Genomic DNA, 20,265 nt, shown 5'->3' with positions numbered 1-20,265 from the left:
GTTGACCATTCTGCGTGCTGCTAATTAAAGTGGAAATGTATGCATGGGGTTGAAGCCAACCCAATCATAGTGGACCAAATCATCTAGAGTCCTATAGATAGTAGAACCAATAGGACATCATAGTTTTAGTGATGTCTACAAGAGTAATTTTAGAAGGATGGGCTTAGATGGCCACCTAATGTTTATCCAATCCTCACATTCCGTTACCATATACAGATATAGCACCTATATTTAAGTTACTTTTCCAACCAATAGAATTGCATGACAAACTTTTGAGTGTTACACGTCAATGATGATGAATTTTTGGTATAACTGTTGCTGTTTGCATGAAGTTGTTGGGAGTTGAAGCGAGACGGGCTTTCGCATCACTGTTGATTTCCATGTTTCCCCGTTTTTTGTACTTGTCATTAAACGGACTCCCCTTTGCCAAACCATTGAGTTGTCCTTATTGACTGGTGTCTGAGTAATATACCTGCACCTCCATCCACCTCAAGGTGAAGCTATCTCGTCTTAAAGAACTTGAGAGCGAGCTCTGACTCTATCGGCCGGTCAGGGGTCACTCTCTCTCCTGTACACTGACATTCGACATAAAGTAACTCTAGGTCTTCGGCATTATCACAAGTCCTTTGCCATTTGGCTGAGTAGACTGTGAAGCTTCCCGTAGACATTGGTAGTTTAACCCAAGACTGCAGTCGGGGCCTGAAGTGACCCGTTTTCCGAACACATCCCTTCCCATTCCTACGGGCAGCCGATTGGGTGAAAGTCTGAAGGAGGCGGTAACAAAGGCAGTGATCCCGAGGGTCCAGAGACGAACAATGAGAATGGTGAGGGAAGAAAAAATTGAGTGCTTTGGCAAACAGTGTACACCTTAGGAACAAGTAAAGGGAAAAAGGTAACGTAGGGAGGAGGAAAAAACAAAATAATCAGAAGTAGAGAAGGCTGTATATATATAAGGGGGTAATGACTCGAGAATAATTGAATAAGTAGAGGTTTTCAGGATGGACACCCGAGAAGAGAGAGGTTACCAGGGCGGACACCTGAGTAGTGAGAGGATATGCCTTATTCCTGCGCTTTAATATAGCGGCCAGAAGAAACATGTACCCAGAGTCCCACGTAATGGGGAACAATTAGACTACCACCACATTTAAAGACGTTGTGAAAGGGGTTTGTTTAAACTCCATAAAGGGGTAATGATTAGAGGCATAGATATCTGTGTCCAGCTGGTGTCCGTCTAGTCTGTTAAGTGTCTGTCTTACATGTTTTGTTGTGACGACATATGTGACATTTTTGTTAAGAGAACTGATTTACATTTATTTTGTTTTTGAGCGATTCGATAGCTGAGACAGAATCGCATATGAATTGATGTTTTGAACAAATTGGTAATATAAAAAATATTTGGGTAGAAAATTTGGGTTGAAGCTTGCGGTGTTTGGTGCTCGCTCATATTGTCACAAGGTGTTTGAACCACATGAAAGCATTAACAAGTGTTACATAGGAGAAAAGGGAACCGATTTAAACATGGAAGACATAACTCCATTATCACACTTATGCAAGCAGTTGCCAAAACATGCACCCAAGCTAAAGAAGTATAGCACTGAGTGGGTTAAGGGTACCGCCCACAAGATGTTTATGCCATGGCCACAAAATGGGTCTTTATCTAAAGCCATCTTGCAACATATGATGACATATTTGCATGCCACATATACAGGCAAAAAGCTAGAAAAATGCCTTGCAGTTCTAGAACTTTGGAAGATGTATGAAAAGACAGGAGGAAGAGCCACCAGCAGATTGGATACTAAATGTATGTACAGAGCGGGGTGAGACGCCTACTGCGCCACCAGCCCCGCCTGAAATGAAAACCAAAGACAGTAAGGATAAGGGATTGTACCCTTTGAGGTAGTTTAAAGCAGCCACAGGGTACAGCAACCCCACATATGAGTCACCTACATATAGTAGTGATGAAAATCAAGGGAAGGATGAGGACAAGTATCTTACCACCGCAGTCCCGAGGGACAAGGGGAGACGCGATGACGAAAGAAAGGATCAGGCACAGACAAGTGCATCTCTCGACAAGGAGAGAGAGGGAAAGAAATGGAAAGGAAGTGAAGACAGAACTGATGAGATAGCATTCACAAAAGGAGAATGGATGGGAGGACAAATCCTATTAAAACTCGATGGAAAAGGCAGTGATGACGTGAGATCAAAGGAGAGGTTAGATGAGGCATAGAGAAAGGAGAAAGAGAAGGAGTTAAGAGACGAAAGGATAAGAAGGAAAGATAGACTAAGGCGAGAACAGCAATACCACGAAGAGCAAGAAAACAGCTCTACTGCAAACTGAGAGCAGCCTATGATCAAGACAGACAGAAACAGCAAAGGTTAGAGGAAGAGCAAAGGGTACGTGAAAAAAGAATAAGGAGACAAATTCAAAGGCCAGATGAATGTAGAAATGAAAAGAAAAGGGAAAAAGATAGGGTCAGAGAAGAGGCGAGGAAGTGCAAAGAATTTGGTGACGATATCGAACGTAAGCAAAGACAGAGGGCACGCGATCTCGAATATTTGGAGAGGGAAGTTAAAAAAACCTGATCCAGTTGTAGACTGGGAAGACATTGAAGAATTCTTTCCTGCGTACGATTCAGTACCAGGCACGTCTAGGGCAAATATTGAAGATGGCTTTGACACCAGAAGCATCGGGAAAACGATCGATAGAGTATGATGAAATGGGGCTAGAACACATACCCCAAGGAGAGGGGGAGACGAGCGCTTGGAAAGCAATCAGCTGTATGACACGGAGGATGTCACCCAAAGTAGTGGAAGTAGGAAACTGTCCGTGGACAGATTAGAAATCAGTAGAAACGATGAAGACACAAGAAGTTGCGTGAATTGGGAATAAACCATGCCCGACTCCGAAGGGGAGGAGCACGAGGCAAACAAGGAAGGTGGACGGCGCGAAAGACAACTCTCAAGGGAAAGAGGGATACGATGGTCAGACAATAGTGAGTCTGCACCGAGGGCATCAGAATCAGCCGTACAGTGAAGAGAAAGAGGGCTGCATATTTCAATTTCCGTACTAGAAACGGGGGTAGAAAGACAACAATATATTCCATGGCCACACATGGATCGAGAAAACTTAAAAAACAAGCTTCCAATGCTGACATCGGGAGCCGGAAAATAGATACATGAGTTGGAAAAGATGAAAGGGGAAACACGCTAGCTATAGGGGACATTAAAGTTCTCCTGATCGGCATACTTGGTGAGAGAGGAGACGATGTGTGGACACGGGCAGGCTACCCCGGTGTAACCACAATTAACACCGCGCATGATGGAGCACCATTTAACAATTGCATAGCAGCAGTATGGAAAGCGCTACGAGTGCTTTACCCAGATACTTCCGATATGGGAGCTACAATGATTAGAAAAATGAAGGAGTCGGAAGATCCGTTAATTTATATCCAGAATTTCCAAGACGCGTGGGTGCTCGAAACTCATGAATCTTGGACGAAATCAATACCTGTATTTTACTATATTATGCCAAGGGTTTCCAGAACCAGTGCAGAAACAACTCAAGAAATTGGTAGGAGTTGAGGCTAAGCCCTGGGCTGAAATGCAGTTGACTATCGCACATTACTGTAGACTGTTGAAAGAAAAGAATCACAAAAAGGAGGCAACTCGAAAGGGTGAGGAAGCAAAGCTGGTGCAAAAGAAATTATCCAAGTACGCTCTTGAGGGAGACATGCTAACTAACACAGCTGAACAGAGCAGCAGCAGGTGGCTAATCCACAGCAGAATAACCAGGGTAATGTAGGGTTTTACCCACGGGGAAGAGGATTTAGAGGAAGAGGATGGCAGAGCAATCAGGGAGGTTTCCAAAATAATCAAGGAGGCTTTCAAAATGTGCAAAATGGTTACCGAAAGATGTCAAACGGACAAATCATCCGCCTGTATGTTGGCTGTGTGGAATGACAGAGCATTTGGCTCGCACGTGCAGAAGTCAAGGCAAGGTGCGGAACGGCCAAAGAATGGGAGCAGGCACGGCAAATCCACTTGCAGTCTTAAAACAGGGCATTGCACAGAATCACACGGTGCAGCAACAAGCGCCAGGAGTGCAACAAGTGGAGCAACCACAAAAAATGGGGTATTTCCCACAAGGACAATCCCAACAGGCACCATTGCAAGTGTCACACACAATGAGCACAGGGCAGGCCCAGAACCCAGGAAGGGGAAGCAACACTGGAATGAGGAAAATCCACAAGTGCACAGTGGGCCAAACTTATATATAAACTCACAGCTCACTGGGAACCCTGATGTGATCTATCCTATCAGTGACACCAGAAACTCATAGGGAATCTAGGGTGGATGTCGTTATAGGGGGTAAAGAATATTCCTTCCTAGTGGACACGGGTGCAACACGCTTGTGCATGAGTGAAGGCAAGTTTTCCTTGTCTGGCGAGGCCATAGATACTCAAAGTTTTACAGGAGCTCACAGAGAGAGCAAGATGAATGTACCTTTTTTATATTCACATCAGACCCCAGTAAACATTTTGGGTCGAGACTTATTGACAAGGTTGAACATGACAATTTTGTTCACGGAGGAGGGCATAGTATGCTCCACTCCAGGAACGCACTATTCAAATGTATGTGAAATGATTAGAGCATACTCAGGACACATAGCCATGAGGGCCATACCGTTGGAGCCAGAAGCTTTCGCATATGGCATGCATGTGCTTATGGCAGGATTGCCAGGCCTTGCAGACAGAACCATGAGAACCCCTGATGAGTTTTTATTTAGACCACGAATACCTATGCATGAGGAGGAGGGACAAGTGTTTCCCTTGATAATACACACAGCAGCAGTACGAGGGAAAGTAGCATTGGTTGATGGGTACCATGATGAAGGCAGACAATGGTGCGCAATTATCGCCATCGACGAAGGGTATCAAGTGACTGACATCACCAATGACGATCTGTTTGAAGATCAATCAGATACGGAAGTGACAAGAGTGAAAGTGAGTCTCATTTTTTGGGTAAAAATGATCAAAAGGGAAGTGCCTCAGAGAATGATGTTGGCGCTGAAGTGTCCGGAATATTTTGATGAGGATATAGCTAAAGTGGCTGTCTCAGTATGGACTATAGGACCCTATTACGTAGGGTTCTTGAAGGGGGTGGGAGAAGTGAAAATCAAACTAAAACCAGGAGCAATTTTACCGAGAGTCTGACAATATCCCATGTCCAGCGAGGCAGATGAAGGAATTTTTAAGACAATTTCTGCTATGATGGACCAGGGCATCTTAGTGACGTCTGAGTTACCATGACTCACAAGATCTGACGTCATTCACGTTCAGACAAATGTGTCTGAAAAGCACTAGGCTGCCACAGGGGTACTGAGTCTCTGTCTATTTTCAACAGAGTCCTGCAGATGGACTTAAGCAATATTGCATTAGAAAGTACCGTTGTGCAGTATGTGGATGACATCCTTATCTGCATCACCACAGAAAACCAATGCAGGCACAATTCTGTCCAGCTACTGACTATACTGGCTGAGAAAGGTTATAAGGTTGACAAGGAAAAGTTACAATATTGTCAACAGGAAGTGCTGTACATAGGCCAGTTAATCTCACATGAAGGCAAGAAGGTGACCCCAGAAAGGGCTTAAGCCATATTGAACACAGCTAAGCCACACACAATAAAGCAAATGCAGAGCTTTTTAGGCTTGTGCAACTATGTTAGGGCATGGGTTTTCGATTACAGCTCTTATATTAAGCCTTTACTTCAGGCCCTAAAGAAGGCCCAGGTGACAAAGGAAAAGATTGAATGGTCTGAGACAATGGAGAAAGGGTTTACTAAACTCAAGAGAGCGATTTGTACAGCTCCAGTTCTCGGAATTCCCAATTATGCAGAGGAATTCTAGCTGTTTTCGCACACAGATGGTAGCGTTATGACGGCAGTGCTCGCCCAAAGAACCACGCTGGGGTACAAGCCTTTAACATATTACAGTGGGAACCTGGACCCAGTAATAAAGGGCCATTCCCCATGCGAACAAAGTTTAGCTGCCGCAGCGTTCACCATGGAGAAAGCGACAACCATTGTAATGGGATGTTCCATGACGTTATACGTCGAGCACTCATTATTTGCCATTTTAGAGAAACCAAAGGGCACATTGACATCTCAGAGAGCTTTTGCCTACGAAGTGATCATATCAAACCCATCGATCAAAATAGTCCGATTTTAGACAGTGAACCCAGCCATGTTTACAGCAGAGCCAGTCACTGAAGGAGAGCCAATACATGACTGGGCGAATTATGAAGAATTCTATGATGAAATCCCCCAGGTAAAAGAAAATGCCTTGGCAGGAGGAGAGATCGTCTTTATTGATGGGTCTTCGAGGATCAACCAAAGTGATGGGCAAAGATACACAGGCGTCACTGTGATGAAACACATAGCGAATGGAGAATTTCGAGTACTTGTTAGTGCGCGAGTACCATCTTATTTCTCTGCACAGGCTGCAGAATTATTGGCGTTGATACTCGCCATTGAGAACTATACAGACCAGGAAGTAACGGTGTATGTGACTCCGCCTATGTGACGTCAACAGTGCACATAGGCTTAGCGCGCTGGAAAAGAAGGGGCTACCTCAGAGCGGACGGCACGCCAGTGCAGCACGCAGCCTTATTGGACAAGGCCATACAGTTCCCAGTGGGCCTAGCTGTCGTGAAATGCGGCGCCCACATGAAAGGGACAGATTTTGTATCACGCGGGAACCAAGCAGCAGACACTGAAGCCAAATGTATGGCATCCAAAAGTGAGATGATTATGGAAGTGGAAGTGGCATGCACCCATGAAAGAATGATGGTTGCACGAACCACACCGGAAGCCTATAACGATCTTGGGCAAACACAACTAATGGAGCTCCAAGGGGAGGCACCACAAGAAGAGAACAACTTGTGGAAACATCGAGGGTGTTCTTTAAACCCCTCTGACAGCTTGTGGTGACAAGACAGCACTGGTAAACCAGTAATGCCTGTATCCCTACTAAAAATAGCACTGGAACAGTTGCATTACCCGACGCACATGACAAATGTTATGTTATGTTATTTTGCATTTATATAGCGCCTTATATACCATTGGTATGGTCCGAAGGCGCTGGTAGGTTGAACGCCCTTGGGAACCGAAGTTCGGGTCAGTAGAGAGAGTAGAGAGAGTGTAAAGGTGCGTGTGCGCACCAGGTATGTGTGCAGCTGGTGCGGAATTCTTGCGGTAGCTGCTTCTTAGCGGTAGGTGTGGTGGTTGAGAGATAAGGAGTATATATTCGCTCTGGCAGGATTTATCCAGACCGAGTGTGGCTGCGTTAGGCCTGAGGTGAACGCCTGGCTGGGGGGTGTGAAACCAGCAGTGTTTACTTAGAGTGATGGGGAGTGAGCGGGAGATGTTGATATGAGGACAGTTATGCCGAATGGTGTCATAGTATCTCTGTGTTCTAGTTGAGTGGTGGTGTAAAGAAGAGAGTAAGCGTGGGGTGTGGTATGATATATGCTCTTACAAATGTTCCCTGCATTCCAAAGCATATTATGTACGTCACACAATTCTATGCGATCAGGTCTGTTCTATGCATTTTTATTCATTTCAGGCGTTCAAGGTTGTCCTACACATTCCTGTCAGCTCGACACACTCACGCACTCTAGTCCACCTTGCGTGCTCTAGTTTGTCCCTCATTCTCCAGTGTGCCCCACGCATGCACTCATGTATTCCATACGCATGCGCCCCTGTCTTCCCCACGCATGCACTCCAGTCTACCCCGCGCATGTACTCCTGTCAGCCTACGCACTCATCCGCTCTGTATACTCATCTGCTCTGTATACTCATCCGTTCTGTACACTCTTCCGCTCTGTACGCCCATCTGCTCATCCGATCTACACGCTCATCGATCTACACACTCATCCGGTCCACATACTCATCCGCTCAACATACTACTCATCCGCTCTACGTACTACTCATCTGCTCTATGTACTCATCTGCTCAACACACTCATCCGCACTACACACCCATCTGCTCCATACACTCATCTGTTCCAGGCGTTCATCCGCTCCACACACTCATCTGCTCCACACACTCATCCGCCCCTTATACATTCATCCGCCCCTTATACATTCATCCGCTCCACATACACTCATCCGCTCCACATACACTCATCCGCTCCACATACACTCGTCCGCTTCACACACTCGTCTGCTCCATACACTTGTCCGCTCAACGCATTCGTCCAATCCACACATTCGTCCAATCCACACATTCGTCCAATCCACACATTCGTCCAATCTGCACATTCGTCCAATCTACACACTCGTCCAGTCTACACATTCGTTCCATCTACACATTCGTTCCATCTACACATTCGTCCAATCTACACGATCGTCCAGTCCATACACTCATCCGGTCCATACACTCATCCGGTCCACACACTCATCGGCTCAACATACTACTCGTCCGCTTGACATACTACTCGTCCGCTCTATGTACTCATCCGTTCCACACACTCATCTGCTCTACGTATTTATCGGCTCCACACACTCATCTGTTCCACACACTCATCTGCTCCACCCACTCATTCGTTCCACCCTCTCATCCGTTCTTCGAATTTATCCGCTCCACACATTTACCCGCTCACCACATTCATCGGCACCACATACGCATCCGCTCCACACACTCATCTGCTCCACACACTCATCTGCTCCAATCCGCTCTATGTACTCGTCCACTCTATGTACTCGTCCGCTCTACGTCCTCGTCCGCTCTACGTACTCATCCGTTCCACACACTCATCCTCTCTACACATTTATCCGCTCCACACACTCATCTGCTCCACACACTCGTCCGCTCTACGTACTCGTCCGCTCTACGTACTCGTCCGCTCTACGTACTCGTCTGCTTTACGTACTCGTCCGTTCCACACACACATCCGCTCTACGTACTCATCTGCTCCACACACTCATCTGCTCCACACACTCATCTGCTCCACACACTCATCTGCTCCACACACTCATCTGCTCCACACACTCATCTGCTCTCTACATTCATCCGCTCTCTACACTCATCCATCCTCACACTCATCCGCTCCCCACACTCATCTGCTCCACACACTCGTCCGCTCTACGTACTCGTCCGCTCTACGTACTCGTCCGCTCTACGTACTCGTCTGCTTTACGTACTCGTCCGTTCCACACACACATCCGCTCTACGTACTCATCTGCTCCACACACTCATCTGCTCCACACACTCATCTGCTCCACACACTCATCTGCTCCACACACTCATCTGCTCCACACACTCATCTGCTCTCTACATTCATCCGCTCTCTACACTCATCCATCCTCACACTCATCCGCTCCCCACACTCATCTGCTCCCCACACTCAGCCGCTCCCCACACTCATCTGCTCTCCACACTCAGCCACTCTCCACACTCCGTCACTCCCCACAGTCATCCGTTCCCCACAGTCATCCGCTCTACACATTCATCCGCTCTCCACACTCATCCGCTCTCCACATTCATTCGCTCCCTACACGCATCCGTTCTCCACACTCATCCACTCTCCACACACATCCACTCTCCACACACATCCACTCTCCACACACATCCACTCTCCACACACATCCACTCTCCAAACACATCCACTCTCCAAACACATCCACTCTCCACATTCATCCACTCTCCACATTCATCCTTTCTCCACGCTCATCCATTCTCCACACTCATCCGCTCTCCACACTCATCCGCTCTCCACTCTCATCCGCTCTCTACACTCATCCGCTCACTACACTTATCCACTCTCCACACTTATCCGCTCTCCCTACTCATCCGCTCTCCCTACTCATCCGCTCTCTACACTTATCCGCTCTCCACACTCATCCGCTCTCCCTACTCATCCGCTCTCCCTACTCATCCGCTCTCCACACTCATCCGCTCTCCACATTCATCCGTTCTCCATGCTCATCTGCTCTCTAGGCTCATCCTCTCTACACGCTTGTTCGCTCTTACACGTTCATCTGGTCCAAACGTTCACCCGGTCTATACATTCGTCCGTTCAGTATAGCCATCAGTTCTACCACCTTCCCGCGTTTTATTCACTTCTCTGTATTTACGTACTCATCAACTCTACACGTACTCATCATCTCTACACGCTCGTCCGCTCTACACACCCAATCACTCTACACACTCATTGACTTTAGTATGTTCATCTAATCTATACGCTTATCCGATCTCCATACTCATTTGATCTTTGTAGTTGTCTGTTCTTCCGCTCATGCACTCTTCCACTTAGTGCATTCATCAGTTCTATATGCTTCATCCATTCTAACTATTTCATCCATGTCATTCACTATGTTCCCTCCTCACTCATTATGTCCAATTCATCAGTTTAGATCTCTTTACTTTCCCAATGATTTATTCATATTATCCACTTCACTGTTTTGATCTACATTACTGTTTGTCTTTCTAGTTTACATTCAGGTTCATTAGCTGTCGATTTCTCACATCATTTAGTTTGTTGGGTGGTGTTTTTGTGATGCTGTTAGTTTGGATAACCAGTTGGTTTTAGGGAAAGAGCCAGGTTTTCAGTAGTTTACGGAAGGACGTTAAATCCTCAGTTAGGCGGATATGGTGTGGGAGCGAGTTCCACAGGGTTGGGGCCAGGGCTGAGAATGATGTTCCGCCTAGCCTGACTGAGTTTGCCTTAGGAATTACTAGGAGGCCGGCTGAGCTTGATCTTAGGGTGCGAGTGGGATGATAAGGTATTAGCTTGTCTTGAAGATACTGAGGTCCAGATTTATGCAATGCTCGATGGGAGAGGCATAGGGTTTTGAAAGCCAACCTATGGGCTACAGGAAGCCAGTGCAGTGTCTTAAGGGCTGGGGAGACATGGTCTCTTGGACCGAGCGCAAGTAGCAATTTGGCCGCCGCGTTTTGTGCCCTTTGGAGTTTATTCAGTTGGTAGGCATGGATTCCGAGGTATATGGGGTTTGGTAGTCCAGTCTTGATATAATGATTTATTGGACCGCGGAGAGTCTGTTGGGAAATGAGAGATATGGAAAAATGCGCCTAAGGGTTTTGAGGTGGAAGTGGCAAGACTTTGAGACATTGTTGACTTGGCGTGAGAGTGTTAGGTCAGAGTCCAGGGTGCATCCAAGATTTTTCACTGAGTTGGAGGGTGTCGGTGAGTTGCCCATGGCGGGTGGCCAGGGTAGTGGGTGTGGAAGAATATCGGAGTTGCTGCAAACCATGATTTCTATTTTGGAGGGGTTTAACAAGAGGTGGCTTTGGGTCATCCAGAGATCTATGTTAAGGAGGCAAGATGCCATGTCAGGTCGGGAGTTGGTTTTCGAGTTCAGGAATTTTAGAATTAGTTGAGTGTCGTCGGCGTAGTTGTAACACAGGATGGTGTGTGAACAAATTATTGGTGGGAGGGTGATCAGGTAGAGATTGAACAGGAGGGCGGATAGACATGCCCCTTGTGGGACTCCCGTGTCGATTGGTCGGGCTTGCGAGGTTAAGCTAGAGAGTGTCGTTATTTGGTTCCTGTCTTTGAGGAATGAAGCTATTCATTTAAGAACGGTTCCAAGAATTCCTAGGGAGTGGAGGCGGTCTAGGAGGATTGAGTGATTGATCGTGTCAAAGGCGGCCAATAGGTCGAGAAGGATTAGTGCGGAGAATCCCACAGAGTCTGCTGTCATTTTAAGGTCATCCCAGATCGAGGTTAGGGTGGTTTCAGTTCCGTGACGTGTTCTGAAACCTGATTGGGCGGGGTCTAGGAGATTGTTTGCTTCCACAAAGGCATTTAGTTGAGAGTAGGCGGTTCGGTCAATGAGTTTGGCAAGGAACCTGGTGTTTGAGATGGGGCGGTAGTTTTTGGGCTCGAGAGGGTCGAGCAAAGGTTTTTTAATTAGAGGTTTGACGTGCACCATTTTGAATGCGTCATGAAAGATACCGGAAGAAAGGGAGGCATTTATGATTGATCTTGCGTGTTCTCCTGTGCAGGTGGAAGCAAACATTTCTTTAAGGGTTGTGACTGGGCAAGGGTCCAGTGGTGATCCAGATGGTTTGCGGGCAGATAGAAGTTTGAGAAATTGTTCTGGTGATATTGGACTAAAGGATTCGAACATTGGTTGCGTAGAGGTCGCAGCTGATGGGCTGGCCGGTACGGGCGGAGGATTGCCTGGTGGCTGTAAGAGAGCCAGTTTGGTGGTTAGAGTTTTTGTCCTTTCGATAGCCGTGGTGTAAAAGTGGAGGGAGAGTGAGTCGCACAGTGATTGTGACGGGCTCGGGACGGTTGTGTTACAGGCCGGATTGGTGAATTCGGAGATGATTTTGTGGAGTTCTTTGGTTGGGTTTTTGCAGTTTAGGATTCGGGTGTTGTAGTGGGCTTTTTTTTGCTTTCCGGATTTCGGCCTTGTACCGATACAGGTGTCGGGCCAAGGTGGTCCTGCTCTCGTGGGTTTTCTTTCTGCCATTTGCGTTCTAGGTATTTGTATTGTCGTTTAGTGGTCTTCAAATCAGGAGTGAACTATCTGGGGAAAAGGCCACGGTTGGTTGATGGTTTGCACGGGAGGGTGAGCCGCATCAGTGATGCGTTGAGCCATGAATCAAAGGCCTCAGGGGTTAGTTGGTTGTCGAGACGGCAGGTAGGTGGTGGAGACTGGAGGAGTGCCTCGGCTAGGTCCGGGGTGATTATTAGTTTTTTCCAGCATTTGTGTAGATTCGGAGGTTCAGATGCGAGTACGGGAAGGGGGTCGGGTGAGCGGATGGCGAACGAGAGAATGAAATGATCGGACCATATGATAGGGATGAATCAGGGTGTTGGAGCTAAAGATGGCATCGAGAGTGTGTCCTTTATAGTGAGTCGGGCCGTTTATGTGGGGTTGGAGATTAATTGCATCTAAACCGTCAACCAGGGAGTGTGTCATAGGGTTGGTGGGGATGTCGAGCCATATGTTGAAGTCTCCAAGAAGGGTGATGTTGGGATGGTTTAGTTGGAGGGTGGCAATAGAATCACAAAGGTTGTTTGCGAATTGTCTATCGTAGCCAGGGGGCCTGTAGATTATTAGGAAGCTGTGTGAGAGCGGCGGGGAGATGGATAGTTTAACGAGGAGAGATTCGCAGGACGGAATGGAGGGTTGGTTATCGATGATTGAGGCGTGGAAGAGAGATTTGAAGACGAATGCTACCCCCCTCCTCTGGACGGACGGTTCAGTGGGATGAGGGAGTAGTCAGGGGGAAAGGCTTCATTAGCGATTGGGCCGAAGTCATCGGAGAACCAGGTTTCAGTGATGAAAACTAGGTCTGGTTTGACAGAGGTGAGGAGGTCAAAGATACAATGTCTGTTTTTTGCTACAGATCGGGCGTTAAATAGGATACAGTTCACATCGGCAGGCAAGGTTGGTCTCGGTGCTGGAGCGGGATGGGGCGGTGGCGGAGAGAGTGGAGGGAGAGGGGTAGGGTGGGTGATGCTAGATGGGAATAGTGGGCGAGCGGGAAATTTGGCAGGCTTCGGGCGGGGTTGGGTTTCTGCGTGTGATAGGATGATCGGGTTTGGGTTGGGGGATTTGAAGGTGGAGTGTGGGCGGTTAGGAGTTTCAGTTGCAGTTCAAAGGAGAATCTAGCAGCAACTCTTGCGGAAGACTGGTTCACACCAAATGTAGCTGAGCATGTTGCATTCTTTATGGTGAACTGCATAATCTGCCAGCAATTCACCACTGGGCACACATTAAAAGTAATGAAAGGAGTCATCCCCAGGCCAAATGGGCCTTTTCAGCACTTGCATGTCGATTTCGTCGACATGATTCAAGTATGCAACGGCTACATATATTTAATTGTTGTGGTGTGTCTATTCTCTAGATGGATAGAAGCAAGAACATGTACACAGCCAAACTCTACCTGTTGGGCCAAATTCTTAGTGAGGGAAGTGTTCCCGAGGTGGGGGGTGTGTGAAGTGATGAGATCAGATAATGGGGCTCATTTTGTAAATGCACTCTTTGAGCAGATTAGCTTACTGCTTGGTATAAAGCACAAATTCTCATCGGCGTATCATCCAGAAGTTAATGGGATCTGTGAGAGGCTCAACGGCTTGTTAAAGGAAAGAATAGCCAAGTTGAAGCTTACTCTAAAGACGGGATGGTTGCACTGCCTTCCACTGGCACTGTATGCTCTTCGGAACCAACCCAGCTCTGACCATCATCTTACGCCACACGAGATAGTCAGAGGAAGAAGAATGAGAACTCCCCTCACACCCCGTGATAGAACTAGATGTGATGCCCAGTGGACAGGAGAGGTTCTAGGTTCTGAAATGCAAAATTATCTGAACTGCATGACATCTTGCCTTACTGTAATTTCAGACCAGCTGCAGCGACGACGAACAGGGTGCAGTGCAGCACAGAACACAGAAAGAGAAAATACAGCAGACACAGCTCAGGGTCTACGTGTTCCACTCGTCTTCCCTGGGTACACCGTCTTGGTGAGGAATCATACAAGGAAAAAGTGGGACTAGCCAAGGTTCAACGGACCATTCACAGTTGAAGACGTGACTCCATCCGCAGTCAAGCTGCAAGGAAGAAGAGCTTGGATTTTCCTGGGTGATATCAAGCCATACATCTGAGGAGCCCCCTGCTTGTACCCCACCACGAAAAGACTACAAACGATGGGGAAGGACCACAGCACGTGCAGACGAGATCCATGACGAGGAAGAAGGACGCATGACCAGCAAAGTAAAGTCAAAGAACTTTTGCAAGTTGTGGCTTAACTTGGACACTTCCTCTAAGCACAAAACGGGATAAGGACATAAAAGCGACCACTCTGTGCATCCTAGTTGCAGGTTGAAGAAGAAAATTGCGCGTATAAGCCACTACATGTTTTGTTGACTTGAACTTTTTGAACAAAGACACCCTCAAGCCGCGAGGAGAAAAGGACTATGACAAACTCTGATCAAGGATACGTACATTGGAAACAGATACAGCATCCTGATTCATCCAAATCCGAGACTTTGGTTGGAAGCACTTATGGTGTCCCACAGTAGAGACATCACAAAGGACGTGGTTACATACTTCCACCTAGTGTTAAGATCATATTCGTCACTGGTAAGGAGGCTCACCAGTGTCACAGACTTTCTTCAAGATCCTGACAACTAAAAAATAATCAGACAACTGCTTACTGTCATTGCTGAAACATTCATCGTACTCCTTGAGTACAGTGAGGAGGAAACAAATGCTTTCACCATAGGTGGAAATAGATGAACTCATCAATACACTTTTCTTTCGCCTAATCGAAGACTATCCATCTCTAGTCGGGGGAACAACTGATACATTGAAATTACTTTGAGATCCAGCAAACACTGAACATTTGAGCCATCTGTTAAATAAGATCAGTATTTTGGTTGCACTCCACGCGACTCGACAGTGCAGACACTGTTCACGTCAAGGAAAGAACGTATAATCCTGAATCTCAAAAAAGACAGAACAAAGGTCCCTATCACCAGAAGACAGCAGATTAGCGCACAATGTCCTTTTTCGCCTAGTTACTAACTTTACGGAGTTAGTGGGGAGACCTATCGAGGTTGACGTCCTCACCTTCATCAGAGATCCAGGTAATATTGCACAAATGGGAATGCTCCTGCATGGTATAATACTCCAAGTAGAACTTTCCAACCATCAGAGAGATTGTCTGGGGAGATTCTGAAGAGATTTTCGCCGAGGGACAGATTGAGGGCGCAGAGTTAAGAACCTTATTTGTTATAATTGTCATTTTTCTCATAATGACCAGTGTCCAACATGTCCTCAGGACTTATTCGAGGAGTGGACTCGGAACTCACACACTTTGAACATGCACAGTAAAGGTGACTCATTGAAGTATTATTTTAATCTATTTTTCCCATAGTTTAGCAAAGAAACGGTATCCTGTATTAAGAGACAATCACCACTCACAAGAGGAGGGACACTTGTGAAGCACCTGACACTTTTGACACAAAACTCTGAGAACGGTACTGGGTATGGAACAATAACATTGAAATTTGGCGTATGATCGAGATGGGGGCCCAGAACAGTAACCTGGTCCTTCCACAAGCAGAGAGGCACCCCCGCTTTTCTGGAAGAAAACGCTGTTGCCTTACATATCAAACTATAATGTATTTATGCATTGTATCTATCATTGTTTTACTGTCATTAAAGATCAGAACTGCATTCTTTATTGGTGCACGAAGCGTTCCAATTTCAGAGCACCCACCTGATGATACACGCATGAAACCGACAAAAGTACCCAGACCCTATATAGTCATTCCAGTCCCTAGAAGATCTGAGGGTGGAGCGAATGAACTCGAAATGAATATTGTGCAGGCCTACAATACAACCATACACTGGAACAGTGCAAGTCTGGTTGGCATGGGCACTTGCACGCAGCAGAGAAAAGATGCACGAGGATGAGGAAAGAGCTGCCAGACTCTTGTCCACTCAAATGACGCAGATAAAGAAGCCTGCACCATGGGCCAAGATACCTGAGAACCCCCCAGCAAGAATAAGCCATACAGAAGCATTCAGCTATTCAGAGATGTAGTTATAGCAAACTACAGGAAAACCTTAAGAATCGAGAGAAGCTTTCATGAAGATAATAATGAACTAAACGATTACCTGGAGAGCACAGCACATCTAGGGAACAACATTTGGTACCAGCACATGATAGAAGTTGGAAGACGAAATTCAGAAGGAGAATGCTTCGTTTGTGCACTTCTACCGTACAGCATGGGGAAATCCAAGATCTTCGTAGCTGTAGAAAGAGATGTCCCGACAGCACACTGTCTGTCACACGTAGCAATGTGCAACACCAGAGGCCAGTTCATGGGAAGTGACGCTTCCCTCATTGATATGTGCAACTGAAACAGATTATCCCGATGAAGACGATTACATTCAGGACATTAAGACGAGAAATAGAGCCCATACTAGGAATCACGTGATCAGGTACGAGAAACCTGAAGTTAAAGGAGCAGGGATAAGATGGGAAATAAACCCAAGATTGAACGTCCAAGGAAAATCTCCAGAAGAAGCTCAAATTTGGAAAAACAGAGGACAAATGCAGATTTGGGGAACAGTGCTTTCATCAAATGGATGGGAAGAAGGATTTGTGATCTGCCGATCACATGGATGGTCCTTAAGGACTGCAAGGAAGCCATAGAAAACTCACAGAGATTGTGCAAACCACTATGGCCAAAACTTACAAGATTACTGACATGGGTCGAAGACAGAGGAGGACCCTTGCAGATAGTGCCAATAGAAAGCCCGAAATTGTGCTTCAGGACCAATGGCTCAAGGAAAATGGAGAAAATCAGAACTGCTAAAACATTTTTGAAGCTCCAGGAATAACTCATGGAACTGCAGTAATCATGGATCATTATTGGGCATGTGGATCCAAAGCATACATCAGACTGCCAAAAAACTGGGGAGGCATATGCACAATAGTGGATGTCCACGTTCCAGTACTAGTGATCCCGAAAGGTGACCTGAATATTGAAAGGTTCCCAAAAGCAGATGCCTACCTGAGGAAGAAAAGATCTGTGGACCTGACAACTCGAGTGAAGAGAGAAAATGATTTCTCTGCCAAATCAGAAGAAGCATTTCATGCAATCCCATATGAACACAGGCTGTTCAGCCTCACCTCATCAGTGTTCGCGACAATCCTCAAGCCAAGATTCCAAGTTGGAGCAAATAATAAATGGTTACAGATAACCAGATGGGATTTACTGCAAACCATCAACTCGACAATAAAAGGCTTCAATGCGAAGAGTTAAGAGTCATCCGACTGATGACTCTCCAAAACAGATATGTACTTTATATGATCACAGCTATGGATGAAGGAGTTTGTGCAAAAATTGGAGAATCATGTTACACATTTATACCTTCCCACGACGAGGAAAATTGAACTTTAACAGAAGCTATAGGTATGCTGACAAACCTGCAGAACCAGATGATCAGTGAAACCGACGAAGTTAATGATGACAGCTGGTTTGGATCACTGTTTTCATGGGTTCCGCAATGGATGGCGGATGCATTCAAGTTCCTAGGAGCCCTGCTAGTAATTATATTAGTAGGATTTTGTGTTATCAAGATAATAATCTCGCAATGCCAGAAAACTGCAAAGAAAGCCATAGGGATGAAGATCATTATTGATGTCAAACCAGGATGGAAGCCCAGAGATCTAACTGACGATGAAATAAGAGACTTTGTGAAAGCAAGCGAGCATGCGCCAGAGGGTACAAAGTTTCTTTATCCTAGGAAACGCAGAAATTATGAAGGAAAATGGATCTATGGCAGCCCAAATGGATAATGTCAGCTAATGACATGGAACAAAGACGAACATGTAAAGACGGCAGGAAACCTGAAAGGAGTGATACAAATATGGACTCCAAAGAGATACTCCTTCAAACCATCATGTACAAACCCAGAAGATGAAGAAGAAATGGATACAGAAGAACCAAGTAAGATGAAACCAAAAGAGGAAGGGATAGTGGTGGATGAACCGACTACAGGGGGGAGTGTAGAGGAGGTCCCTAATAAGGCCTACACTCCAGCCTCCCATTTTGAAGTACCAGGAATGTTGACACCGAGATATGTGATGTATGATGAGCAAATAAACCAGCAGAGAGCTGCATTAGGGCTCTGCCAGTGCCCCTCAGAAGAGCAATACCTATTGAAGTGCCAATAACCAGACAACCATGGGCAGTAAGGTATCCATTGAGAAAACCCTACCAGCAAATGACATGTAATGAAGATTGCTTAAACACTGTCCCAGAAGAAACTCAACAGGCCTTAATTGAAGGCAAATGGTGATGTCACAAAGGCCTAGACAGACTCACAGATGAAATAAACGACAATCGAAAGATGACACACAGAGACGAAACGTCATGAATAAGGACATCATGAACTTAGAAGGAGAGATGATGTTGAAATATAAAGAAACTTAAACTGTAAAGCAGGATGAAGCTATTCAACCAGCTAAAGTCTATACATATGCTTGTAACTGCAAGAAGCTAAGAAAACAGTGTGGCTTGCTATGCTTAGTAGAAGAATAGAGCAGCAAGCGCCACCTATATATCTACCTCAACAAAGCACGCTCTATAAGTGCAAGTCCACTTTACACAAAAGCAGAATTTACTCAGGTTACTAAGGGTCAAACAGGACAGGATTTGTATTCCAGCTAAAACAAGAAAAGAGATGGCAGAATCGAAACTTAGCAAGGAGCAGCTTGTGCCTGGGAAATCAAGGTCAACCAAGAATGAGAGAGGCGGACAGTAGCTCTGGAGAATCGAAACTTGAGAACAGAGCAGCCTGCCCCGTGAAGGCCGAGATAAGGAGGCCCAGGCAGGTGGCAAGGCAAATAAGAATTAAATGCACAAATAGAAGGAAAACTACGCAGATTCACGGTGTTCTAGCAAGTGACCAGCTGAGCGAGAAGAGGCACCTACGCCTGGCTGTCTCCCAAACAGAAGGTACCACAGTTTTTCCTGACAAGAAGCTCCAGTTTCGAGGCCAACCACAGCCAACTAATTGACACATAGCACTAAAGTACTGATTGATGGTAGGGAGGCTGGGTGAATCTTGGGGCATCCTGCAGCTGGTTGACCATTCTGCATGCTGCTAATTAAAGTGGAGATTGATGCATGGGGTTGAAGCCAACCCAATCATAGTGGACCAAATAATCTAGGCTCCTATAGATAGTAGAACCAATAGGATGTCATACTTTTAGTGACGTCTAAAAGAGTGATGTTAGAAGGATGGGCTTAGACGCCCACCTAATGATGTTTATCCAATCCTCACACTCCGTTACCATATACAGATATAGCACCTATATTTAAGTTACTTTTCCAACCAATAGAATTGCATGACAAACCTTTGAGTTTTACACGTCAATGATGATGATGAATTTTTGGTATAACTGTTGCTGTTTGCATGAAGTTGTTGGCAGTTGAAGCGAGACAGGCTAACGCATCACTGTTGATTTCCATGTTTCCCCGTTTTTTGTACTTGTCATTAAACAGACTCCCCTTTGCCAAACCATTGAGTTGTCCTTATTGACTGGTGTTGGAGTAATATACCTGCACCCCCATCCGCCTCAAGGTGCAGCTATCTCGTCTTAAAGTACTTGAGAGCGAGCTCTGACTCTATGGGCCGGTCAGGCCGTCACTCTCTTTCCTGTACACTCTCACCACCATCTCTCCTATCTCCACCTTCATCTACACTGTTC

The 20,265-nt window shown here is 46.1% G+C and overlaps 1 long non-coding RNA gene across 1 annotated transcript in view; it reads left to right on the top strand.

Annotated features, from left to right (window-relative positions):
• LOC138582400 (uncharacterized) overlaps nt 1–20,060 on the top strand; it is an 81,316-nt gene extending 61,256 nt beyond the window's left edge. Inside the window, exon 3 of the long non-coding RNA XR_011305017.1 lies at nt 14,379–20,060. This is a non-coding gene — a long non-coding RNA (uncharacterized lncRNA). The remainder of the gene's footprint in view (nt 1–14,378) is intronic.
• Nucleotides 20,061–20,265: the final 205 nt, after the last annotated feature.

This window comes from Ambystoma mexicanum, chromosome 3q (assembly GCF_040938575.1).
Source record: "Ambystoma mexicanum isolate Mex_15411 chromosome 3q, UKY_AmexF1_1, whole genome shotgun sequence".
Lineage (NCBI taxonomy): Eukaryota > Metazoa > Chordata > Amphibia > Caudata > Ambystomatidae > Ambystoma > Ambystoma mexicanum.
Note: the sequence above shows the minus strand (reverse complement) of the source record. Positions and strands in the feature narration are given on the sequence as shown.